The following is a 17,862-nucleotide window of genomic DNA, read 5'->3' as shown; positions in this document are numbered from 1 at the left end:
GTGGTACGGAGGAAACAGCATTCATTTATTTTCTTTTGTGCTCCAAAACAATGTGGAGAGACTCATAGCTTCACAGTGCCAGGCTGCACAGTGCATTTTTCCACTATGTTCACAAAACAAGAAAAAAAATAAATAATAAAAAAAAAACTGCATCCATTAATATCATCTGACCACTCCAGGGAGTTAGCCTTTCCTGAGCAAAAAATGTTCTGGAGAGGTTTAGTGGTGCTGGAACCGAATTAATTCATTTGTAGTATAAAGAGGAAATACAAATGTAAATGAGTTGAGTCTTCATTAAATGGCAGACAATAAACAATACGTTTTATGTTTATGCAAATATTTAATTTTAATTACAGGAGGCCATCAGATGTAAAAATCGCAATAATGAACAATGACCACAAAAAGCAATACAGTAAATCCCCCTCCGCAAAAGAAGCTAATGAGCTATGAGACCAGTGTCAATTTTGCATAATTACAGAGAGAACATATTCAGAAATCAAATTAATTGCCTTTTTTCCTGATAAGAGTCCAATTCATTGAATTTGTTGAGGCTGAACCAGGAATGGCACCTACATCCAATAAATATGTCACTTGCTCTTCATTCTTTGTTATTATGGTCTTGGCGTGTCACAGAGACAGTATATGCGTTTAGTTCTATGCCGTTCTCATGATAACTGCATTGAGTTGTCCCAATGGTGCATCACAATACAGTCACGACTCCTGCCATTGATACTGTGTCTTATCTTCCAGGCCCAGTCCCGCCAACATCCCGCAAACACAAGCATGCAGCAAAACAAAAGACTGACTAAAAAGCCTCAGGGTCGTTGTCATTTCCATGGCAACCGCTGTTCCAGTCAAATATAAATGTATGAAAAGACATGTTGGTTAAATGTGAAGGACAGTGACATGCTCCTACACACACAATTTGCTTTCTCTTAAAGAGATGGAATTAGATGAGAAGGTGGAAGAAAAGAAAGGTATAGTAAAAGGAAAGAAAGTTTTACAGTATTTTAGTGTGTTGCTATGTGGTTACTAGAGTGTTCCAGATGGTTTTGGCCCCAAGTCAAAAACACAACTAGTGTCTATGACAGGGGGAGTCCCATCCTGCTCCTGGAGGGCCACTGTTTTGCAGAGTTTAGCTCCAACCCTAATTAAACACACCTGAACCAGCTAATCAAGGTCACACTAAGCATACTAGAAACTTCCAGGTAGGTGTGTTGAGGCAAGCCTGGACCAAGTCTATGACATTCTGGTCTCTTGATAAGGCTTTGGTCCTTTCTTCTATTGCAACTCTAAAGGATGTTTCCACATAAAAGTGCAAGCACAATTTGTAGCACGAATGGTGGGACGCCTGCACCAGAGAATAAATCTTGAACCTTAATTATGGGCAATATCAGTGATACTTGTCCTAAGCAAGCACCACTAATAATAAAGTCCCTTGTGTAAATAGCAGCGTCAAAGCTCATTCCATTCAATTAACCACATTAAACACTAATATTCATGGCATGTCCCTGTATCGTAATCCCAACTCTCTGAAAAATAAGAAGCACAGCTGGTCAGCTCCGAGACTGAGTTTCCATTACGAGCAGACAGCTCACACAGAGGCACTGAGTGTGTTTACACGCTGAGTTACGGCCTACTCCTAAGAGACGCTCCGCTTTTACCAATGGACAAACATCAAGCTCAGTGCTGTCAGTCAAACTGGCCCCCAAATCCCAAGCCTCGCAAAGCCCCCGGTCCCTCCCACCACAACGGCATGATAACTGAGGCATGGACACTCTCACCAGACTCCCTGGACTTCACTCTTCCGCAGTGCATGGACAAACTGTTTTGGAAAAAAATCATGACATCACATGAAGTGTGAAATATACAATGTCCTGCTAGTTAGAAGCTTTTCTACTTTCTCAGGCCAGAAACAAAGACATATGCATGAATTCTTGCCCAACATATTGCAAGAATGTGATCCAATTATTTGTAACTTGTGCACTCAAGGAGGTGATAGCATTACCTTCAAATGTCTGTTCCTTTAAGCTGAATGTGTTATTTTGATAGATATAAAGATGTCAACACTTAAGGAGTATCAAGTATTGTGCATTATATTCGAGTACTCTTATTAAAACCTCCTGTTTGTGGGCTGGTTTAACAATCATTGTAATACCCTAGTGCAGAGTTTCCCAAACCTGTTCTGGAGGCCCCTGACCAATACACATTTTGAATGTCTCCTTAATTTAACACACCTGATTCAACTCATCAACTCAGTGACAGAGACCTGGAATGGGTGTGTCCGATAAGGCAGAAATCTAAAATGTGCTGTGGTGGGGTACCTCTTGGACAGGTATCACACTTACAAAATCTTTGTTAAATGTGACTTGTCAGATCTATGGACTTACAGTGCATCAGCAGAGATCTTGAGAATTTATATTTAAAAACCAATGCACAGCAGCACAACCACACAAAGCACAGGCACACATTTTAATTTGCACAATAATGTTTGCACATCAATTTTATTTCGTGCAATTGCATTTTGGTGGAAGTCTCATAAATTCAGTGAAATTAGATCAAACACTTTCATTTACATTTTGTCACAATGTAATTATGTCCAGCGTTATTGTCCAATATTAGGGAAAGTGCAATGTGACTAATATCACAATGGAGAAATGTTTTCACCCTTTGGTGGTCTGAAAGCTTCCACCCACATATTCCAATTAAATTTCTCAAGCCCGAAGAGGAACTTTTGGATGCATCGAGTTGTCTAGCCATTCATGTGAAAGGAAGGCACTAATGAAAGAGATGAAAACAAGACAACATGACATTTGCTTAGTGAGTGATGTGGCTGGCCTATTTCCATATTAATATATAAACATGCAAATGCATGGTTTGAAGTGCCTAATTAGTTGTAAGAAGTATGAATTTGTTAATAAACATTATTTATGGAGTTTGTCTCTGTTCCTTGATTTCTCAGGTTAGACAGAAGATACAGACTGTTCTGTAAAGTATTGATGACGTGGCTCCTTTCAAGTTTTAAGTGTTTAATGGTATAAACACTAGTTACCAACCAAAGTTCTTAAACGTGTCTGGTGACTATCTGTTAATAAGAGGATAGAACTGATCTGTAGGTGCGGTTATGTCAAAAATGAGCATTAACACTAGAAACTCTTTGCCCTAAGACTATCAATCAAGTCACACTGTTCAAACTTACAATGGCTCTGTGCTCTCTGCTAGCTCTGTGAAAGCCATTAGCCATGTCTACACATCTCAGATCTATTATTTTAAGAGCTTTGTAGCTTTGTGGGGAAAAGAACATTTCATTGGTAATTGTTGTAGAAAGTCATAGTTTTGAAAGAAAGTTCACCCAAGTTGCTCAAAACCTGGTAAGAAGGCAGAAATTTTGAGACTTAAATCTTCATCTAATCCTCACAAAAATATAGTGCGTGTCTTTAGAAAACTTGGAATATAAATAGGTTGTATGGACTAACTTATGGACGTTTTAGTCCCTTTGGAGCTTGACATTTCCAGTAAATATCCATTCTGCTCCTTTGTGTTCTAAAGAAGAAAGGAAATATCACAGGTTTGGATCAGCGTGAATGTGAATAGATGGCAACTCACAGCAGCATAGTCTGCTTTTGTTTCACACTCACCTAAATCTTAGCAATGACCTAATTATGTAGTCTTAAAAAAAATAGTTAAAAGATTTCATACGGTAACCAAGAGACAAGACAAGAAGACCTTTTCTAAAAAGAATCATTGAAGCAGAAGGGATATTATTATGATAACATTATGGCAAGCAAGCATTAAGAATTGCCCAATTATTTCCCTACAATTATGTTAATTATTGTATTTAGTGCAAATTGTGGTTCACAGTCTGAAATACATAATCAGTGGGTTCAGAGTAATCATGTAAATTGTGAACAATTAAAATGGGTTGGACTTAAAGCATATTTGAATAGTCATAACGTAGCACAGTACCATAACCTTCAAGTTGTATCTCATTAGCATCTTGCAGGTCAATCCCCTTAGTTGTTTTTAAGCAGTTGAGGAGCAACTTTCAATGCATTAAAAACCAACTCGATACTTTAAAGTGCAATATAAGTTAAATGGAGCCATTTGGTAGCTCAGACCCTTTGCAGTTCACCAAAAAAAAGATAACTTATAAGTTATATATTATATAACATATATTAAAACATCCAAATCCATTCCAAATATAATATTTAATAATCCATACATATACAATATTTTGTATATGTAAAAGTTGTAAAATTCAGTTCCTTGTTGCTACAAACTCTTAAGCTCTCAGATGGCATCCAGAGGCTTATCGAATCAAAAATGAAAATTGCTACAGCCGCTTGCTTCGCTGCCAGAATGAATAAAAGACAAATCAAATCAATATCTAAAACTCAGCCTTTTTAGGGCTGAACAGTTTTAAAGAGAAGCCCATAGACTTGGTGTTTCACAAAACTCTAATGATCACATATAATTATACATCATAAACATAAAATTATACATTATAGCTTTACAGGACTGTGGTGTTACTAAGAGGATTATGCACTTTAGAAATACAATTTAAACAATGTGTACTGATACTTTTGCTGTTTGTCATACACACAAAATCTAACCAATCTCCTATTAATTGGCTGAAAACATCTCTGAATTATGTACTTGTCAGGTGTGAGTTGCAGAATTTTTAGTTCTAACTACAAAGTTACTCTCAAAAGAAATGGACAACCTGAACAATATGCTTAAAAGTTAGCTCAGTCTTAAGGAGAAGGATTTGTCAATCAAAGTCCAAATAACTGAATGATCCAAGGCCCAACACAATCAATATTCATATGCATGGCAAGTCAAAGCTGACAAATGACCATAAACACAGCACACAGTGGATTTATAACAGAACAAATAATTGCTTTATGGAATAAGCAAGTTCGTAAAGGAAGACTAGGGCTGAATCATCAGGTTTTCTTCTTTTTTAGTCCCAGCACAGAGTGGAAGACTGACTCAGCAGCTGAGCTGGGTTAATAGATTTTCACCCTCATCTAGTGGGACAACTCAATGCAATGAACAAGCTTTTCTACCTGTACAAGCAAATGTTGTGCCAGGTGACACATGGAACTCTCTCAGAACCAACCAGTTTCCACTAAAGAGAGCTTTTGAGAGCTGAATGATATAAAGTAACTAGCCATGTTTCAATCCACCTATTTTTATAAGAATTTTGGGACATGGCATAAAATAGGATGGAAACACAAATTCTAAAAATGTGCATTAAAAAAAACAACAAAATAAAAACCTTATGCACTCAAGTGAGTCAGATACATTTTTTTTTTGTCTGATAGGACTACCTGCGCATAAACTATGATGAAAACAAATTTACAGAATAAATAAATAAATATAATAAATAAATAAATACCTCAATGCGCAACTTCGCCTCAACAGAAGATGTAATTGGATAACTGGACTAACCAACGGAACAATTTCATTGCACAACATCTCAAATGTTGTTTTAGTTATTCGGAAGTGTCAGAGCCAAAGTCTGTCATCAAAATGATATGGTATAATGACCTCCTAGAACTGTCTCACATGACTGTGTTCCCAAACACCAGGCATCCGAATGCAAGGTAACATGACAGCGTTTATTGCATTTTGTCTGCGCACTGCACAAGGTATTTATGATGGAGGAAAAAAGAGCCACAGTGGCTTCACCAATTGTAGCATCTTCCATTTTTATTACAGATTTATTTATTATATATTTATTACAGATATTCCCACAGGAAGTGGGAAATTGTTCTCTTGAACACATGGGATGGAAATGGTGCTTTATTCACAAATGTTTAATGTGATATTCCAATGTTGCACAAAAGTTAAATTCGCAACTTGCGATGAAAACATAGCTACTGACTGACTATGTTACTCGCTCTTGGTTTTGAGAGCATATTTTAACATCGAACACAATTCAATTCTTAATGATCTTCCATACATTCAATCAATTAACATATTTGTAAATAAAATTACATCAAGTGGATAGGGAGAATAAAAGTGGCTGGAGCTGCTTTGCAAACACTGGAACAGGTGCTAGTCAACTGAATGTGTGTCGCAAACAGGTTCCTCCAGTGTAAATAATGCAGCTGATCATAATGGGAACGACTAGCTGGGTTAGTATGGTTTGCATTAGTCTAACCAGACTTATTCGTTATTCTGAAAATGTAACTACATTTTTGTAAACAAAATCTAGACAGCAGTGGTTTTACTTTAATTTGTTTAATACCCATTGTGAGCAGAGAGAGCTCCTTAAAAATAATAATTAAGATGATAAAGATTCGAGACAAGACAATGATAATAGGTAATCCAGATGGCTGTAAATATCCCTAACCTCCGCATTCTCTGCTATTAAGGTCATGGAATTTTATGCTTGACTGTCTAAGCCATGTTTATTCTTGACAAACTAGTGTATCTGTAACTGCCAGCAAGGACAACTTTATGTGATTACTTTATATCTTCTTCAGCATCAACGTGCACTTAGATTATGCTTGTCAGTCTTTATACTTATCCTCATTTAGACTCATTTACCCATTCAGGACTTTTTGGAAATCAAGAGAATGTGTCAGGCTAAATGAAGTACCGCCACATCTCTACCATATCCGCTTTCTCATTCTCACACGCACACACACACACCAGATCTGTCAGGCACAGTGAGGCTGCAGGGCTCCTTTAACATTCTGATGAGAGACATCTATTAAATGTCACCCTGCTAGACAGAGAACCACAGGCCCAGATTCTAACACCAGGGAGCAAAGAGAGCGAGACTGAGAAAGAGACAGTTAGGAGAGTCCCTAAAGAAATTTTACAGGTATGAGTCACTCAGAAAATGACAATATGTGTAACCTTTTCACCAGTGCAGTGTTTGAGACAAGAACATGACAGCATCAAGCCAGTTTGCAAGTTCGCTTCAAGTTTACTGTACATTGAGTATACAAAACATTCTAACCCATAATAGCCTAGCAGGAGCATCTTAATAAGAAGGTTTCACCTCCAAATGTACAATTCTAGCAAATGCTATTACAAAATAATGCAGAAGCAAATGCAATTATTACAATTTTCCACAGCAAAAAAAGTAACTAAAAGAAAAACATATTTATTGTGGACATCATAGATGCCTGCAATGCATTTGCATGCCTTTGAACTGATGAGCATCCAACACAACACCTTTAGAAGAAAGCCAGGCAAGAAACAACAGAACACAATGGTCGACACTTAACTTCCTTTGACTACAAGTTTGATGGATTCAGCAAGACTCTAGGGAAGAGATTTAGAGAAACAGAATCTTTACTAGTTCTGTACAGGCCACGTTGCCATGGCAACGGGAGCCCTTTACAAGGGTGTGTGTGTGCACGCACAGCAGGGAAAAGCCTGGGACTGCGGTTTTCAGCACTTCATTTTTCTCTTTTTTTAGCCATTAATTTTCACTCACCACTTTTGTGAATTAAGTAAGAAGCAGGTAAGTCGCCTTACTTGTCATGGTTACTGATTGCTTTGTGCATTTGTTTCTTGTTCAGTTTTTCTCCTGTGTATTTAAGACCTCAGTTTAGTTCTACTCATTGTCCAGTATTATCTTTGGTAAAGCTGTTGCACTGGTTTTCTCATGTGGACTGTTTTCATGCTGAATTGGCCATTTTGTTTTTGTTAATAAAGTTACAGTGGCTGTTATTTATCAACATCACCTCTTCCTTGCCTTCAACTTGCCTGCATGTGACAATGTGAGCCATACAAATAATTAAGAGTGTGAACAGGGATGTATAAATGTGGCAGGCTGCCCATTTAATGCAGGAAATCTGTCTCTCTGTCCTGTTGCAGATTCATGCACATCCAAATGCTTTCTGCTGTAGGAGGCTATAACAGAAATCTCTTGCTTTGCTCTTCTTACTGAAAATTGCATTATTGATTGTCACCCCCACCGGTTTGCACTATCAAATAAGCCTTCGACCTTAAAAGATTGCGGAGTTAATATGTAAGCATAAGACAAATGCTGAAGTGCTCTCATGGATCCACAAGTTCTCATGTAAGAAGTTGTATGGGCCTGGGTTAGCAAGGCCAAAGTTGGATTGCTGTGGTATTCGACTAGTCTAATCATTTGATATATATAGTCTGTTGGTTGATATATGACATAAGATCAATGGGTCCATCAACCTTTAACTACATATCAGGGAGTCCAAGTCTAAGACTGCAACAGTTGATGTAGTAATTTTAAAACAATACTTTTTTGTATCCCAGCTTAATATGTAGTCAACAATAGGTAAAACTTTCTAACCACCCTGACTATTTGTTTGTCCAATCAATGAAAGAAGTTTAAAAAAAACAAAAAACAAAACACTGTCTATACTTTTGCAATTACATTTGATGACACTAGCACTGCAGAAATCACACACTTCACCTTTGACAATGCCTCATTAGGCCTGAAATACTAACGTATAAGTTGATTTTAAAACAAAAATGCTTAATTTATTTACTTCCTCAAATATTTTAATAATCTCTTTAAGTCAAAAATTCCATTTTCCCCAGAGCAAGCAATTGCAAACTCCCCTCATGCCAACTGATTTCAGTACATGGCTTGGAATATAGACCTAAATTCCAGAAAGCTTGTTATGTCTGGTAGATATGTTGGAAGCAGTTAAAGTCCTGTCATGAATGATGAAATGGCTTCTTGAAATCTGTGCATATCCACATTATGGACTATTACAGATAACAACGAAGGATCTATAGAGTGAGCATCGGTCAAAGAATTGAGGGCTGATGAGACTTTATGCAGATGAATTTACCACTCAACTGCGCTACAGCATGGCTTCTTAGGGCTTTCGGCCAAGGATAATAACAATGATTTATACAAGCTGTACAGCACTGAAGGAAATACGTTAGTTTACTTCATGAGCCTATTAGAAGAAGCACAACAAGGGCCATTACAGCTTACAACAACAATAAGAGAGGATAACTCAGCCTGACCAATTTATGTAATTGAAAATGAGTCTGTCATCACTGAATTATAATACACACTATATTACAGAGAAAAATATTCAAGGGCTCTTCATTTCTTCAGCACAAGCAAGCGCATATAGCGCTTTTCTGCTGGGTTCAGATCTGTGTGGATTTCAGTTTAAATTTATACCACTAATTAGACACACTCACACAAAACCATCTGTCCATCCTCAACCCTATGCCATAGAAGTGGAAACTCTGACAGAATCGTGCCTATAGGATCCATTATTCATCAGTACCAGCGAGGAGCAGCGTTTTGCTCCTGGAGAAAATTTATGTAGCTCTATTACAGATGCTGTTCACGGAACAGCATTTCTACTGAGGCGTGGGGTTATTTGTAAATGTTACGCATTACGGCGGCTTCTTTGAGACTTTGGGGATTCCGTGTTTCTGACCAAAATGAAGCACACGTTTGGACAAAGGACAGATTCTATAATAGCTGAGGTAACATGTATGGAATGCTAAATGAATGTTGAAGGGAATGGAGAACATTGTGAAGATGTGGACTGCGTTGGGATGATACATTTTGGTCATTCCTGAGAAGAAGTGCTGGGTGGGGGGTAGGCAGTTGGACTACATCATGACAGGAAGACAAAGTAAGCACTCAGGGCAGGCAGTGTTTGGGCCCTTGAGGCAGTCTGGAGGGTCTGAACAGAACAACAAAGTGCCAGACAAAAATGCCCTGACAACAGCCTCTGAATCATTAAACCATGCCCCTCCAGATCTTGCTTCCGTCTTCCAGCTGCATTTGGTTACAGTGATGCTACATGCCTACTGAATACATACCACATATATATTGTCATTTAAAGAATAAATTTGTGCATCTTGACCAGCACTTCTCTTCAAGGATTTAATTAACTGCATCATTCCTTAACAATTCCTACAAAAAATAAATATATTGCCCATGCAAAACTCACCACCACAATGCAGCTATGTGGTTTCTAGGTTTTAGTCTAAGGACGGAAAAGGAAAAAAGCCCACCCCAAGATGTTTCAGAGTCTTTGAGGTATTTTGTGCTATTTTATTGCCCGCCAGGTTAAAATCTTAAATCAGATAGTTTAGAAAAAATATAGCACACCCTTTCCTCAACAGGCCACATTATTTGAAATATCATTCATGTCTGTAGCAAAAGGTATGGGATGAATTTATGAATTTTAATACATGCAATATGTAATGTAATACCAGAAATACAATACATAAGTCACCAAAAATCAATATAAAAATAATGAACCATGCTGAAATCATCTTGATCACCCATCTGCCTGAAGGATTTCATGTTTTCAGTTAAGGTGTGGAGAGCAAAATTAAAACTATTTATCCTTCAATGATCTTCCCTTTTTAATGTCTAGTTCCTTGTCAGTTTGTGAGAACTGGTGATGGGTTACTATTGTTAAGCTTTATGGGCTGTGATGTTACTTAAGTCTCTTTGTTTTGAGTTACTGAGGTTCATGTAGATGGTAGAAGATTAATTTAACTCTTATCCTTTACCTAAGCAAAGGCTAGGCAATACGAAAATAAGAGAAGAACCAGAAGACATACTGAAGGATATGGCTTAGGAAAATACTTTTTTAACTGAAATAGAAATCCTGTCTTCAGAGTCTTCACCAGTCAAGGAGGTGGGGAAAAATCACTGGATCAATTAAAAGTCCAGCCTTGACAGATATGGAGGAGAAAAATACTGCTCACTCTGGCATAAACGCTGCTTTTAACACTTCTCGTGGAGCAGTGTTTGAGGACTACTAATCAGACGTGACCTAGCAGCAACCTTCTTAAGAAAAAAAAAAAAAAAACTGACTGGGCTTTTATCAGAGCCAGATATCGACATTCTCAGAGGAAAGAAAACAGCCAATCAAAAAAGGAGTATGCTAGGAACAGTTATAGTATTATGTATGCCAATGCAGTTGCTGAATAATACATATGCATCCACCCACTTAAACACACATTCCTGACATTTATTAGACACTCCCACACCTTTATCTAAAATATGCAGCAATTGTCATGTTTGCTCACTGAATAGGTTGCCCAACTCATTTTATTTTTTTCTTGAAATGCTCACAAGGTTTATAGCATTCAATAACTTTAATCTAGGTCAGGCCGTTATAATATAAATAAGTTTGCAATCATTTAAAATTATAATATAAACCAACACAGAATATCGAATTTATTGCACCATTTTTCAAGCTCTGTTGTATAAGACCACACAATTAGATGAGTTTTGAGATCCTAACTTGTCTCGCGACATGCAATGTGATGTTTTAATAGCATCAGATGCCATTTGAGTTGATATGTTCAAAGTGTCCAAATCAAAATGAATAAATGCAATGTATTTTTAAAGATACAGAATTTTACACAAGCTCATAATGAATTCTCTAAGTCTCAATGATAAAGTACACTAATTTTAAACACTTTTCTGGTTTTTCATTCTTCCTGCTCTGTGGTCAGATAATCAGCCTCTAAATCACTCAGAGCAGACTTCATATTTTCATATACTGGCCTGTTTACATTTGGCCTGTTTTAACCTTTAGTTAATATGAAAGTAGGAGAATTTACATAACCGAGTGTTTATAGAACCAGACTTAAGAGGCATCTCTCTCCAGGGAAGTGCTATTACGTGATGAGTGAGACATAAGCAGTCAGGCTGCAGTAACTGAGATTATAGGCATAGATATGAATGTAGAGATGCAAAATTAATGGGGTCTTGTTGACACAGTTCCTTTGTTAGTTTTAAAACACTGTAATTGTTGAGGGGCTTCTGCATACTCTCTCTCTCTCTTCCATTTTTCTCTCTCACTTGCTGCTTTCCTTCACTGAATCTTCAGTAATGTCTCCAGAGATGTTTTATTTAACTATCAACTTTGTCTCAGATGTTTCTCCTAAACTTCTGGAAATAAAAATATTAACAGCTAAGACACTTATTTACAGAGCAAGAGTGTTGGCTATAAAATTAAAAGTTAGTTAGCATGACTGTTTTTGTCCACATAATGAAAGTAAATGGAGTCCAAATTCTATGAACAAAAAGAGACATATTTAATCTGTGTTCCAGAGAAGAAACTGAATCATACAGGTTTGGTACAAGATGAGAAAGGTTGAGTAAATGACAGAATTTTCATTTTAGGGTGAACTATACCAATGTATCAAGGGGAGCTCTATCTGAATTTCCTCTGTGCCAAGGTTAGGCCAGGGGGAAAAAGCACAAATGGAGTTGAGCAGAGGGAACTCTGCTGGGACAGAAAATGAGATTTATTTATCTCTTTCTCCCTCCTTTAAAAATTCAGAGAATAGCAATTTATATTCAAGAGGAGATGCAGTTTGTGCTCTAAATTCTCCACTACATTCCGAAAGTAACCACAGGCGCTGAGGAAAAGGCAAGAAAGGGACCTAATCTTTCTTCCACATACAAACAGGGCATGCCAAGCTCTCTGTCAGAGTGCGGGGTAAAAGAATAAACAAGAGGAACACCAGTGGCGCTGCTACAGGCCTCTTTTCACCATGCGGTGCATCCTCTAATGAGGGAAAGCTGCTAAAATGCACTTCTTTAAATTCTGCTTCTGTCCCACCTAGCTGGACAGAACACACTTGTTAGAAAGAAGTATGGTGGAGAGGAGTTATGAAGGTACACCAAAATATTAATTGTATGAACTTCCATCAAAAGGTTTCCTGTATTATGCAATTACCTAATACTCTGTTGTCCTTTTGGCCAAATTATTTTAAACTACATTTTTATGCATTTAGGCATCTGCTCCTGGGAATTGGACCCCTACTATTCACATAGCTTTTACTCAGTCAGTTGAATATTTTCTGTAGGCATTTTGAGCATTGCTTTCCCATGTAGATTTCACCACCACAAAGCTAGGATGTGATGGGTGGTTACCAGGGTGTTCCTCTGAGCTTGCTACGGTGTTATAAGTAGTTTCTAAAAGTGTATGTAAAAATACAAGCAAGAAAAGATCAATCACAATTTCTTATGCAAGCAAAATTATCTACAGTACAAAGTTTTAAATAGAGTCTATGTTAATCAATTGGAACTGAATTAACTGCAAAAAACTGTGCAGCAGCAGAATTTCAATGCAGCACTGCCTTGCAAACACTGTAAAAACGTGCACAATAGTGAAAGCTTGTCTCAAAAGTATGATCAAAAAGAGGATAGGAAGGTGAAACGGGAACAGGCCAGTGATTTGTCTGTGGGATTCACTGGAAATCAATTTGAGGTAGTACGGTCACACAAGGGTAGGCTTCAAAGAGACATAAAATTTCAAAAGACCCCCCAAACAGCATATCACTGAGTGTTTGTGTAAACTCTCTCAAATATGAAGTCACACTGTGCCATGTTAATCATGAACAATGCTTTTAGATTTTTTTTTAGCTTTTTTTTAGCTTAACTCGTGTCGTTGTTGCAAAGATGTGACCTTTGAGCTCTGCGCCTTCCTCACAAGACACTGCTGCCCTCCCACAAAAAAAAAATCAAGATGTGGGAGAATTTTTTTCACCAAAAATGAAATTAACAGATCTGTGATATTCCTTCGAGGATCTTACGTTAGTGATTTCAGATGTGCTTGTTTTATCCATTTATCAAACACTGTGCTACAGTTGCTAAGCTCAGGCTTGTCACTTGTGTTTGTATCTCATCTTAAGTGTCCCTGGAGAGAACCTTGACTGAGTCTGCCACTGAACGGGGGTGAACGATACACAAACAGTAAAGTGTTTAAAATTCTTGTAATAACCTTCAGGATAAGATACTGGGTTATTTGAAAAAAGTCATGTCAGCATGACAGAAAATAGAGGTAGCAATGGGTAAATGGCTCCATTTGGCTCCCCTTTCATAACATGTAAATTGTATTGTCATATCTTTAGCAAACATATAGATTCTGCAATTTTTTTCAGTAATTGGTTGCCAGTCATCTGAATCAGACAGCATGCTTGCCTGAAGTTTCCATTTTAATGGAGTCGATCAAGACCCTGAAGCTGACAAAGGTTTCAGATCCAAGTTTCCAAAGCTTCTGACAACTTATTACCAACACACCAGCCTTGATACAATAAATGGGGATTGTAAAGCAATACATTACAAGACTCAAAGCTATTCACAGCTGAGCAGTACTATAAAGTTTACTGAAAGAGATTTGATAATTGCTTGGGTCTTCAAGACAGAAGGTCACTTGGCAGTATTATAGAACATTTACAGTCAATCAAAAGTCAAGAAACAATTTAAGAAAAGAATCAAACTTGTAGCATTAAAGCATTGAACATCAAACCATCTTTATTGTAAAAATATTACTTTTTATCCTTAGCATAGAGATGGACAATTAAACACCATGGATTCCTGCCCTAATTATTTGACTTGCAATTCTTTGACCGCAATTTATATATCAGTTCTTGCCAAAAACTGGTACAGTGTATGAAGGAGGATTCGCATTCAACATAATGGTAGATGGCCCCTTTTCCACCCAGTCGACAATGACATTTACACATAAAACTAAAACGCATTAAAAGAACGAGGACTTTCTGTTCGTTCATGAATCATCCTGGTGCCCACAAACAAGGCAGAATTGTGACTATGGATATGACACCACACACATATTACAGTAATATTAGGAACAAATTTCCAATTATACATAAGTTGATACTGGCCCAAAGAAGAAGAGATCTGTCAAGGTTTGAATATAGTTAGACAGACTCATCTATTCTGAATGTGTTGCACACACATGTTGAAATGTCACTGGTAATGGACTTTTTCAATTTTTAAAGGAGTTCTCTTGCACTGACATTTAAAGGCATGAAAACTCAGATGAGATGGCTTTAGGGCGACAACAGAGATGGCCGACTCACTTTGTTTAGCACTTTAATTACAAATTTGATGCGGGACATGGTTCAATTAGGATAAATCAAGATGTGGTACAACTAGAAAATTCTGCAAAAAGTTAATGAACACACTGAAGGTAGCAGTGAACTAGTAGCTAAACATGTAACAAATAAATGTTTGATTTTTTAAAAAGATATTTCTTTGTTCTAAATATCTGGAGAAAGCTCCGTTAGCATTGCCATTCATCTCAATGGCATCAACCCTGGAAGTATGTGACCTGGATACTGCAATCAAAAGACACTCGGTTGCAGCGCAACATTCCAGCCATAAAAAATGGATTGATCACACATTAGAACATACTGAAGCAAACAGTAAAAAACAAGTGTACTTCACACCATTAACAACCCTCCAAATTACAAATAAATCAATAGAAGAGACGGCGCCATCCCCTGCGACTTCAGATGACGCAAACTCTGGATCAACATGCACCATTCCAAATTTTGCTATATATCCCAATCATTGTTTAAATGTTTTTATTACTTTCATGAGCTCATTGTTTCTACCTCAACTTTGTTGCCCGTCAGAGTGGATCTAAACGGATCTATCCATCAGAGCGGATCTAAATGGATCTTTCTCACGCAGAGGGATAACTGTAAAAATATTTATATTTGTCAGGTAGCTGTGCGTTTAAACAGTACCCTTACAGACAAATCTTTAAAGCTGCTTTGAAACGATATGTATTGTGAAAAGCGATATACAAATAAATGTGAATTGAATTAAATTAAATAAAACACACAACTACTTTTGGATTGACTGGCATCTTCAGAAGTATAATATCGATCGCTTTTTTGTTTAAACTAGTGATCATATAGTTAATTCAATGTAGGTATTTATTTAGCACGAAAACTAATCTGTAAAATAAGCTTCAACGTGAAAACTGCGAACAGTGGTAGGAACTATTTCTTTCCTGAACTGCTGACACTGCTTTAAAATATACTGTTAAATGACTATAATTACAGATTTTGAGAAATATAGAAATCTGCAGAAATTTGTAGAAACAAATCTATTTATAGATTCAAATTTTTGTTTGTACCATGTGCAATAAATTTGCTCAATTTAAATAGGAACAGATAGTGTATTTATTTATTTATTTTAAACGAAATAAAACTAAATTAAACTAAACTATTTAGTTGAGTTATCAGTATTGGTAGCGACAGCATAATCAAGTACTTGATATTACTTGGTACTGGATCTATAATATTAGCAACATCCCTATAGTGTAAGAATAGTTTTGACATTAAAAAAAATTAAACAAATGCAGCATAACTAAACAAATACAGCAGAACTTAAGCTGAATTATTTGAATAGAGAGCATTCTGATTCATTACAACAAATTTTCTCAAATAAACAAAACAAAAAGGCCCCGTACTGCATACACTCTAGATGAGAAGCAATACCCAGGTCCTTTGGAAACATCCCACATTCTGTTAGCGTAAATCATGCTAGCTAAATGATAAGTAGAACTTTTCCTCTTAGAATCATTTTGTCTGCTGTGATGGTTTAGCGCCTGACAGGACACTGGGGCACTTTATTCATTATAGCAACTGCCAAATAGCACTAATGAACGATGAGGTTGTCTGAGCAGAAATAAGGTCAGCCTTTTGGTTCAAAAAGCTGATTGAGAAATCTTGTCCCTTTGGGCATTGAAGCTATATGAGATTGTAGTTGTCCCTTGGACACCAGAAGGGGGCAATGAACACCAAATGAGTCTATCATGGTTTGTGTTTGATCCTTTATCTCTCTCTCTCTGTTTTTCACTTTTTCTCTATTACTACTAAACGATTAAGGCAAGGCCACACAATATGGTCCAAAATTATATTGCAACAAAATATTTGACAAATATTGCAAATGCACAAAAGTTGAAGACAGTATTTTGTCTCTAAACTAAAATAAATAAGACATGACCATTCACTTCAATAACTGCTTCCAACAAAAAAGAGATACTCTTTAAGCATGTTGATGCTTAATTCCTCTTTACAATGCTGTTCTTCAACAACAGAGCTATTGGGCATATGCACAATGTTTCTAAAAATCCAAGGTGGAAAAAGTCCCTATGTTTAGGCAACTTTTTCAAAAAGCAACCTCAATCATTGCAGCACCATCAATTATACTTCTGCTTGCCTGATAGTGTCTCAGCAAACCAAAAGTTTGCTTGGTAAAACTATTTAGAAAAGGTAAGAAAAAAAATAATCAAGATTTGACTTGAGCTGCTGGAAGAGCATTCTGTCAGCACATAGTCAGAGGAGAGAAAGAACTGGAGCCACAGGTCAGATTTGGACAGTAGCCATTTCAATTTGTCACTTGGATTACTGTAGATTGAACAGACTGCTACAGACACCAGGGATAATGATAGCAGCTCAGGCAGTATGACAGATTCTCTGAAAAAGTTTTACTTCTTATTTATTTATATATATTTTTTTAGGAGTATCAATCAAAAGATTCATTTAGTATAACGCTGTAATTTTCAGTGCTTGTGAATATAACTTATATTTCAATTAAATTTTCTTTTTGTGTGTGTTGTGCCATAATACCGTGGAGTTGCTAATCATGTTTGAAGTCTTTTGCACCTTGTTTGCTAAGATGTTCTGGTTACTGTTATGCACTTACTCACATGCCCAAGTCAGAAGTGCCCAACCACAGGTGTCTATGATACTCACATGCCTAGATATGACTCAGGTCCTTCTTTGAATTAAAGTCTTCAGGATTTTACTGGTTTTATCGCCCACCAGGTTAAAAAATAAAAAAATAAAATGCAAGTCAGATCTCTTATTAGTACACGTAAGTACAGAAATGTAATACTTAATACAATAAATAGCAGTGACGCTTTATTTAGCAAACATCACTAATGCACTTTATAGCAATAAAGTATCTATGGCACGGTCATCATTTTTACTTACTTTACTTTTCTGTGTTGCCGTTTCTCCCCACAGTCACTTGCCTGCGTTGTCTCTTCTCTTCGCTTTCTCAGTATCTCTTGATCGTCATTA

The sequence above is a fragment of the Ctenopharyngodon idella genome, chromosome 4 (assembly GCF_019924925.1).
Source record: "Ctenopharyngodon idella isolate HZGC_01 chromosome 4, HZGC01, whole genome shotgun sequence".
In the NCBI taxonomy this organism is placed as follows: Eukaryota; Metazoa; Chordata; class Actinopteri; order Cypriniformes; family Xenocyprididae; genus Ctenopharyngodon; species Ctenopharyngodon idella.
Note: the sequence above shows the minus strand (reverse complement) of the source record.